Raw genomic sequence first — 10,000 nt, 5'->3', positions numbered from 1 at the left:
TGCACATCCACATCCATGTTTATGTGCGTGTCTGTGTTCAGTTTTCTGTTTCTACTTCTGTGTGGAATCACTCCTTAGCATCGGGGGATGCAATTCCACAATGAACTTTTCTGCATTTACCTGATGTCAGGTCTATCTGCTCAGCTCCTGGAGTTGTGGTCTCATGCATGGTCGGGTCTTCGGTTGCCTCTTCCTTTTCTGCACTTGCGACTTCTTCCAACTTCTGAAGTAAATTGTTACTGATATCTTTAGCTTTCTGCAGATCCATTATCACACCTGAGATTTTGTTCACTGTGAAGTTGCGTTGCGCAATGATCATCCAAAGTTCATATGCTTTGACTCTCACTTCAATGTATGTAAATTTTAGCTCGAATTCCAGCGTATCATTGTCCCGATCGTGATTTGCAGTATTCATTCCGGTCAAAGGATTTTCCAAAACAATTGTCTCATTTTGCACTTCTTTTAATGCTATTAATAAGTGATTAACGATGCAAAGCAGACTCTTTGTGTGATCACATTCTGCATACTGGTTTTCCAAATTGCTTTCAGAACTTGTGCTATTACTAGTGATTTCGGGGGAGCTACTTACATCACTATAGCTTTTCAGCAAAATCAACGAGTAGTCTATAAACTGATTCAGTTGCTTGAGGAATTTGATGTGTATGATGAGTGTAGATGTTCTATAAACTATAGTGGCATCCGTGGATAGCTTTTCCAGTGTTTCTTTGGTTGACGTGTAACTGCTCTGAATATTCCCTCCCAAGTCGGAAATACTGTCCGAATCAAACAAATGTCTACTTGCCTGCCACATTTCTTGGAGTTGCGTAAGGTACAGGTCTAGCTCTCTCATCTGTAACCTTTTTATGCCACTATTACTTTCCAAGTTTTCCAGAATTGCTGTCATGGAAATAGTGACACGTTCAATTCTTTGCAACAGTTCATCGGGATATATTTGATTTCCATTGGAATCATTTCCCATTTCTCCTGATGAATTATTTAGCGAAAGTTTCATTTCCTCTATGACACTGTCATATTGTTTTAAGGAGGTTTTCGACAAAGTATATGTGAAGATTTCATTGTTCAGGTGAGCCATTTCTTTGGCTTCTGTCAACAGTTCATTAAGACGCATTGAGAGAGTGATATTAGCATCAAGGAGACTGTACTTCCACATATGTAGCCATGGCATTTCGTCAGTTTTAGAAGGCACAAACATCTCAGTTCCCTCCAGAAGATCCCTAAAGGCAATAACAGATAACTCATCAATAGTTTCCAAATCAAAGGTCCACAACATCAGAATTTCATTCCCTTGAGCAAGTCTATAAGTAAACTGTTTGTCGCTCATAGCAAAACTGCCATTCGACATCGCTGATATTGCAGTTACAGTAGCATTACCTTTGTTAGCTAGAGAATTATCAGCTCCGGCACTCCAGTGTTGTGCCTGGTGGACTGAAACTGCTAATGCATCAATTGCATCTTGGATCACAAGTACCTTAGTGCTTGCTCTGCCATACGGCATTTGTGCTTCTAGTGAAGAGGAAAGCGTTGTTTTGAAATTCTCAATAGTGTTGGCTATATTTGTTACAGATGTCATATCAACCTTTATATTTTCCTTTATAAAGGATCTTAATTGTTGGATAACATTTGATGCACGCCTAAGTATGCTAAAGTGAGATGATTCCATGCGGCTGAAGGAGAAAAGAAGGGTGTAAATATCGAGAAAAACTGGTAATGGTTCACCAGTGTCTTCTCCTTCGCTTTCCAAAACTGAAATTTCTTGCAATATATCCGCTAGCATTTCATGCACACCTTTGTAGATGAATGCCATTTGCGATGAACTGCTTAGTTCGTACCACCTTGTTAACACATCAAGGTTATGAGCATCTTTTTTCTCTCTGTAGATCTTTTCATACTGAAGCTTGTGAGCCGAGAAGAAGCCATGAAGCTCTTGTAAAATTTCGTCAGATTCATTCAGAGCAGAAATGAGATTGCTGACATCAAGCACATTATCTCCTTCTGTTCTACTTGAAGAACTCAGGTCATAAACCAGCATCCTGCATAAGGTGACAGCTTCTCTAGAGATGAAGCCAAAACCTTTAGCAAAGGTTTTGTAATATCCAACAATAGATTCAAGTGCACTAGCACCCTCACTTCCATGATTCTGCATGCCTTCTAGATTTGACTGTACCCTTGCAGTCATATGTCGTAATTGCTTTAGCATGTAAAAGGATTCATGCACTTCTATGGCTGCTTCACTTCCTCGAGTAATCACTGCAATTTGATCCAACAAACTGGAAATATTAAGATATAATTTCGAAAGATCATTTGCTATTTCCCTCTCCTCCAAAGATACACTGTTTAGTAGGGCCGAATATGCTCTTAATTTCCTATACTGACTTTCCTCCAGTGCAGAAACGTTGCTGAATAACTTATCTGTGATACTTCTGATGCCGCTAATAATGTCAGACACATCCATGTCTTCACATGAGTCACAATCATGTTCATCAGCGCTTTCTGTGTTAGGTACAGCTGTAGACAACACAACACTGTCTATTGGAAATTTGGGTGTACTCTCCTCCAACTGAGTATCGGTAGTGTAAAAAAGTCCAATATGTGCATTGAGTACCTTATGCACATTGCTAACCATCTCCTTTGTTTTCAGCATCACATCAATATCTCCATAATAACTGAGAGATGTTGCAGCAGTTTCCTTCATTTCCATTAGCTCTTCCATCAACTGGAAAACTTCCCTGAGATACCGAATTCCGGTACCTGCATTTACCTCGATATCATCAAAGTTGAAACTGGAGAGAAGTTCGCCGAGATTGATTGGCAGCAACTCGACATGAGAAGTGATGTTGACAAGAAACTGGTAGGCATCAGCAACTGCATCGACTGTATCATAGTGTATTTCTGTTATTTTGCCGATACCCTGTGCCACCTTAGCCAGGGAAAGCATAATACTTTCAAGATTGTTCTTGTCATCGGTTAAGATTCTCAATGTTCTTCTTTGAACGGCATACATCTGGGAAATCTGAGCATATCTCTGGGAGGTGGTGCTCATATAAGCAAGTCCATTCCTGACAGCAATTAGATCTACAATATTACCACCGTGTACTAGCAATATCCGTCTGAGAAGAGTAGTCATTCTTGAAAGCTCCATGACGTCATGTCTAGAAACTGTGTACAAATTATCTGTTACTTTGGTTACATGCATGTTTATGTCAGTCATGTCACTTACGAGTGTAATGGTGTCTGTATTCATATTGGTGTCATAAGGAATGCTCTTTGACATGTGTGAAGCAATCCTCACTACACTCCACCAAATGCTTTCTCTCATGCGAGACTCGAGGTTCGCAACTAAATCATGTAGAACCCAGAACAGTTCTACATAATAGGGTACATCGCTAATGCATGAGTGCTGAATCACTGGCAGCAGAGAAGAAACCTCTCTCTCGACTGTTTCTAAATTTAAATCAAGAGGGTTTTTAAAGCTATGTTCGAGAATTAGATACAAATCATGAACTTCTTTCCCCTTGCTGACATTTCCTGCTGGACCATTCACTTGAGGAACACAACTTAACAAAGTTTGTAGCTGCGAAAAGTACTGATGACGTATTTTGATTTCAGCAAATTGTTGAATTTCAAGCCTTTCGCTTGTGATTCTCTGGGATGCTGCCGTGATGGTGTCTCTTGCAGCCATTAAAGTAATCCTTAACTCCTCTAGTTCTGGCATTACGTTTGACTCAAAAAGAGTGCTGGCCTCCTTCAGTTCTGCCAAAAGCTCATGGCATTTTGTGATCTGGTATTGTTCAATCTTACCAAATGACCACTCTTTAAAAATACCAATGGAATCTAGTATGATCTTCTCTAGCCTTCTAGAAAGGCTTGAATTCAGTTCTGCACTGCTGTCGTGAGACTGACTGAGTCCAGTTATAAATTGTGTGAAGTTCTCGACAACAACTTGGGCACTTGTATATGTATAGTGGTTTTCAATACTCAAGGAATCAGTGATAGCTTCTCGTGCATTGGCCTCAAACAAATTCTTCAGACTAATTTCGGAATTGACAAGGAAAAGTTGCCAGATATGGAAACCAGGAACTGAGATACCTTCAGATACACTGAATGTTTCAAGGTCTTGAATGTATTTCTTAAAGGCATAGATAGTACTTTTGTTTACAGATGATGGCTTGAGGCTAAAACTAATGAGCATTTCAGTAATGACATTAAAGGTTTCTGCTTCAGTTTCGTTCATTTTACTTCCATGCACTCCACTGCCCATGGTTATTGCCCAATCCTGGACAAAAGATTTAAAGTCACTCACAAGTACAGAGGCTTCCTGGAATATCATTGCAGCTTCACTCGTCTGGGCAAGTGAAGACATAGTTTCCATTTTGAAATTTAGTTTAGTTTGAGTTTGGCTGATGAGGGCATTTAGGTTTTCAAGTATTGTAAGGCTGATAGAAGTTCCTGTTTTGTCCATAATCAAATTGATACTGCTTACTGAAGAAGCCAATGAGGTCAACAAATCATACTTAATATTGTCAATATTTGCAAGAACGACTTGTAACAGAAGACTGAATCTAGACACTCTGGACTCCTCTGTTTGCCCTTGGTGTCCGCCATCCTCGTCACTTCCATCGGATGCAGACACAATAGCAGTTAGAGATGTAACTGCACTCTGAGCCTTATTCAGTAGGGAATTGCACTTACCCAGAATGTAAAATTGTGTGGAAAATCGTTTAACCTCCTCAAACTGCAGTGATAATAGGTTATCATCAATGAATTGACTTTCAATAGTAAGGGATGACTGGGACATAAGCACGATTTGAATTTGTTGTATGGTGGTCTCTATAAGTGAAGAAAATTGCATGGTATCTATGTCCATGTCTGACGACTGACTGGTGGAAATAGAAGCACTAAGTTTAAACGAATACTCTCTGAGGGTAGCAAGCACACGGAAATCGACTGAATATACATCAAAAGCAGTTAGAGTACTATACAAACCATCAAGAGCAGCTTTTGTCTCTGCTATGCCTTTTCCTTTCTCTGCAATTTGGCGAATAGTGTCCAAGTTTGAAGTGAGGAGATAGTTGGTATCCTCCAAGATAGCAAATGTGTTCTTTATACCTAGAGATGATTCCATAGTCTGAATTGATGTACTTAGCTTTTCTGAGACCGAAACTAGGATGTTTAGAGATTTGATCAAGAAATTTCTTTGTATTTTATTCAAAGTGATTGTAGGATCAGTCTTTATAAACTCAGTGACAAGCATGACAAATCTTTGAGAGTCCAGGCTTTGGAAATGCATATTTCTTACCGACCACTCTTCTGTCATATCCATGATAATATGTATAGTTTCAATGGGATCTATAGTCAATATATTGCTTATGCTCTCAGAGTCTATAGCTTCATCAGTAACATTACTACCATCAAGAGTGCTACCAAACAAATAGTCTTCAATGATGTTTGTCAACTGTGATAATGATATGTGTATTTCCTTGATTGGTATGATTGATTCCATGGCTGACATACTTTCCTGCATCTGGTTATCAACAGCTTTATACCGTTCCAAAATATCTATTGTCTCTTGCAAGTAAGTGATTCCAGATTCATGGGACACCGAAATATTTGACAGATCATATGACTGCAAAACATCACCAAAATCTTCTGGAATGAGTGGCCAGTCACTTACCAGTGACGTGAGGTATTCATACAGTTCTGTTATCACCCCATTAGATTCTAAAGAAGCATCAACTGAAGTCTTTTGGATTTGGGACAAAGCTGAAGCTGTAGAAACAATCGCTGCTCTTGCTGAAGCAAAGGACGCTACTATCAGTTTTGTTCTTTCCATTTGTTTCTCAAATTCCATATTCGAAGATGCCTTATAGCTAAGAAGTGCAAGCTGTTTATTGAGCTTGGGTAAGTAAGCAATCCTTTCAACTTTAGAAGTGACAGCCTCCAATACTTTCTGCAAGCCAGACCTTAGTTTAGAAATGTCTATTGCTGTAATAAGATTCATGTCAATTGTGTTCAGCAACAAACTGAAACGAGTTACCTCATCCACTTCGACAACAGCTCCCAATGCAGGCTTCCTTAACTCGATAAGAGACTGGTAAGCCCTAACAGTAACACTGTGAGCGGCACTTGTGTACACAACTTGTTTCTCTTTTCTTTGTCGTAGCTGAACTTCTTTGAGCATTATGGAAAGACGAGACTGTTGCTCTTTCACCAAAAAGAGAATAGCTTCCATCCCTTCAATTTGAGCACCTTTATAGTTTTCCTTGAAATTAGTAAGCAAATCTACATATTCATCATACAGAACGACCTCCTCTAATGTGGGAACATCAGTATTTTGTAATATCTCAGTCATTTCTACAAGTACAGGAAGATTCAAAGGAGATTCTGTTGGATTAGAAGTTCTTTCAATGTAGCTAAGAATATCTATCAGTTCCAAAAGGGAAGAGATTATTTTGGCTAAAACATTTACTTCCTTCTCACTTGACTTAATGTTGTATGATCTTGCAATATTGATAGATAGTGCCAACTTGGCAGATTTAGCTATCTGCATCACGGAAGTAAGTCTTTGTATCCGTGTATTGTTAATCATGTTACTGCTCAATTCCCCAAGAACCATGATGGAATCCTCAATCACCTGTAGGAGGTTGTCTGATGATCCTGATTCTATGATTCCAAAGATTTCAAATAGTTGGTCAAATACAGGATGATCAAAGTCATATTGCCCTTTATCCTTTGACTTCAGTTGTTGGAGCAACCTGATTGCCTCTGTTACATGTAATTGGATGCGCTTTTGCTGATAGACCTGTCCGAAATACTCTGCATCAAACATCCCCTCCATCACTTGTGCCATTAAAGAGCTCTGTAATCGCTTACTGATGGCTGTAACTTCTTCAAGATTCTGGATGAACATTCCAGGCATTCCAATTGTTTCTCGCTTTCTCTCGAGGTTCTCTAAAAGTCCCTTTAGTTTCTGAATGTCAACAGCAGAGGAAGATCCACTTTTAATCTGTGTGAGTAAATAAAGTGCTTTATCGATTTCCATAATCTGGATAGGTTCTGCATTCATGGCTGGTTGTCCAATGGAGGCCACTAGGTCTTCAAAGAATAAGGAAGCATCTGTCACAATTCTTTCTGCATTCTCAATCCTTTTTAAATGCTTTTCCTTTGTTGCTTCATCCTGTAAGACCTCAATCTCAACAGAGATTTCAGTCAAAAGGGATGCAATTGTTTTGCTAAGACTTACACCACCCTTGACACTTCCAGTCTTTAAAATAATCACTTGTAAAAGTTTAATATTTTCACTGAGGAATGAAAGAGACTCTCTGGTGATGCTATAAATGTTTGTTTCAAAAGTTATCAGTTTCTGCTGGAAATTTCTAATTATGAGATTTCCTTCAGTTTCTTGTGCTTCCTCCCCTGGTTCTACAGCATTTTGTATGAGGTTCTGCAGAGTTGTAAGTTTAACTTTAGCTTCCATTAATATTTCTGATTGTATTTGCTTCTCTAATTCGAGCTCGAGTTGTGGTCTTCGTCTTTCGATTTTATTAGTTAGAGTAGTAATGGCAGTAATGGTTGCTTGAGCTGTGCTAGAATTTCCGACAAAGGGAGCTCCGATTATCTGAATATTAGTTAAGATTTCCTCTATTCTCAAAATAGTCTGTTCTGTGAAGCTGACAATGTCCATTGTAAGAAGAGTAGTGAGTTCAGACATTATGTTGTTTGTAGGGTTTATTCCATGTATATCAAAGGACACATTTACGAGAGCTTCTTTAATCTTCATGACAAGCATCTCTGTTTTTTCCAGTGTTCCTAACATGTCTGTTCTTTCAATAATCACTGTGAAAACATTGCTGCTTCCTCTGACTTCCTCAACTTTAGCTGAAGCTAAAGCTTTCAATCTTCTCAAGCCACTTATTCCAGCAACTGTCATTTCTATGATGGATTCCAACTTTTCAACTTTCCTTTCTAGAATTCCCACCTGCTCCTTACCAAGAGACTCCACAGATAAGCTACTTACGAAGTTAATGAGCTCAGTGATATCACTATTTTCACTTTCTTCTAGAGTAGGATCTATATTTTCATTTGAAACAGTTACAGAGGCAATAATCCTTTCTAGAAGTACCGTTCCTGCAGCAAAGGTTGTCCTTTTCATGGATCGGTCAACATTTCTACGGACATATGCCTGTTCTCTTGTAGCTCTATCATGCATCTGTTCTGTACTGGCTATTGCTCTCTCAAGACCATGCATTCCTTCCCCGGAAATAATGGTTATATTTCGTAATGATGACAACATCACCTCTAAAATCAAAATGTATTCATGTGAAATTTCTGTGTCCATACTGAGAACTCTTAACAGTTCGTCCACTTCCTCATGATTGATTTCACTGTTTACTGTTCCAATACCGGCGACAAAGGTTGTCAGGACTGCCTTTATCTCGGTGAGAACTGCTGTGGCTCTGTTTAGTTTGCTGACAATCACTTGATCTTTTGATAGGCGTTTATTTTCTTCAAGGACTGTGGTTATTGATGATCTGACACGTACAACTAGGTCTAAGGCATTGGACATATCTTCAAAGTTAACTTCATTTTCATCATATATAGAGTAGAAGTCATGTAATACAAATTCAAGCTGATCAGTTATAACCCAAGTAATTTCACTATTTAGCATCCTAGACATCAGACGGGATAGCATTTCAATGACATGCTGTGTTGACAATTCATTAAGACCATCAATATCAGTAAAATACTCCATGGCAAGTGACATCTCACTCTCGATACTAGAAAGAATGCTTTCTGCTTTAGCTAAAACATCAATTTCTATGCGTGCCTGTCGAATGGATTCAAGGGTCACTTTTCTCTCGTTTATTTCGGATATGGCATCCTTAGTAGCAACCTGTAACTGGAATATACCAGGTATCACTTTCCCTGGTGAGGCTGAGCCCTTGACTGTTCTGAGGATTTGCATACCATCTTCGAGGCTTTCAATAGTTTCTTTCAAGAAATAGGAATTGGTCAATTCTTCTATAGTATTGATTATGGAGAATATGGTTTCATCTTCATTGCTATTAGAGGTAGTGTCTTCTATGAGAGATATAATGTCGGTAACTTCATTCTTAATATCCTCAAGGAGCTCAATAATAATGGAGTATGTTTCAATATGTTTGTCCACATTGTCTTCTTGTTCATTAACACGTTCAGTAGCAATATTTCTTGTAATTTTTACAGCACTCAATAAGTCCACTAAATTTGCGACTCCTTCATGGGATTCAAGTTTTTCCAGTATAACTTGTACTTTCGAAAACATCTCTTTAATTTGAGATATTTCCCTTTCTCTGACTGAATCTATATTCAAAGTAAGTCGTCTGAGCTCATTAGTTAGTATGCTTATTTCCTGGTTCGTCTCTCCAACCAGCTGTGAAGGTACCAGATTTTCAATGGTGTCTTCTAAATCCTTAGTGATGACATTAGTCTTTTCACGAATCATAGTCACTCTGCGCAAAACCAACATTCTTTCGCGAGAGACTTCAAGCTGTGTCCTTTGGCTCTTCAGTGAGTTTCTAGCTTGGATGGTAGAGTTCAGAAGTGATTCAAAATTCTCAATTTTTTCATTGTTTTGTACCATCTCATGAAGCTCCTCGTAATAAGTGCTAATTTCCCTCAAGTCTGGTCGGAAAGAACTATTACTACTTATTGCAGCCATTACTTTCAGAAAACTCTCTACATCAAAGTGAGCACTACTGATTTTTGTCATGTTTGTCATTTCCTTCAGAGAAAGAAAGGTAAGCTGCACATAGTGTAATAACTCGTGCAGCAATATCAATTCAGTAGCAGCATCATGCAGCTCTTTTTCAAAAGCTATCTTGCCACTGATTTTTTGGTCCACTTTTGTAATCAGAGAAATAGCATACTCAATATCATGTGTATATCCCTTTATGATGGTTACATCGTTGGTATTCAAAACAATATTATTGATATCATTTAT

The sequence above is a fragment of the Penaeus vannamei genome, chromosome 28, assembly GCF_042767895.1.
Source record: "Penaeus vannamei isolate JL-2024 chromosome 28, ASM4276789v1, whole genome shotgun sequence".
Taxonomy (NCBI): Eukaryota; Metazoa; Arthropoda; class Malacostraca; order Decapoda; family Penaeidae; genus Penaeus; species Penaeus vannamei.
This window is presented reverse-complemented; position numbering follows the sequence as displayed.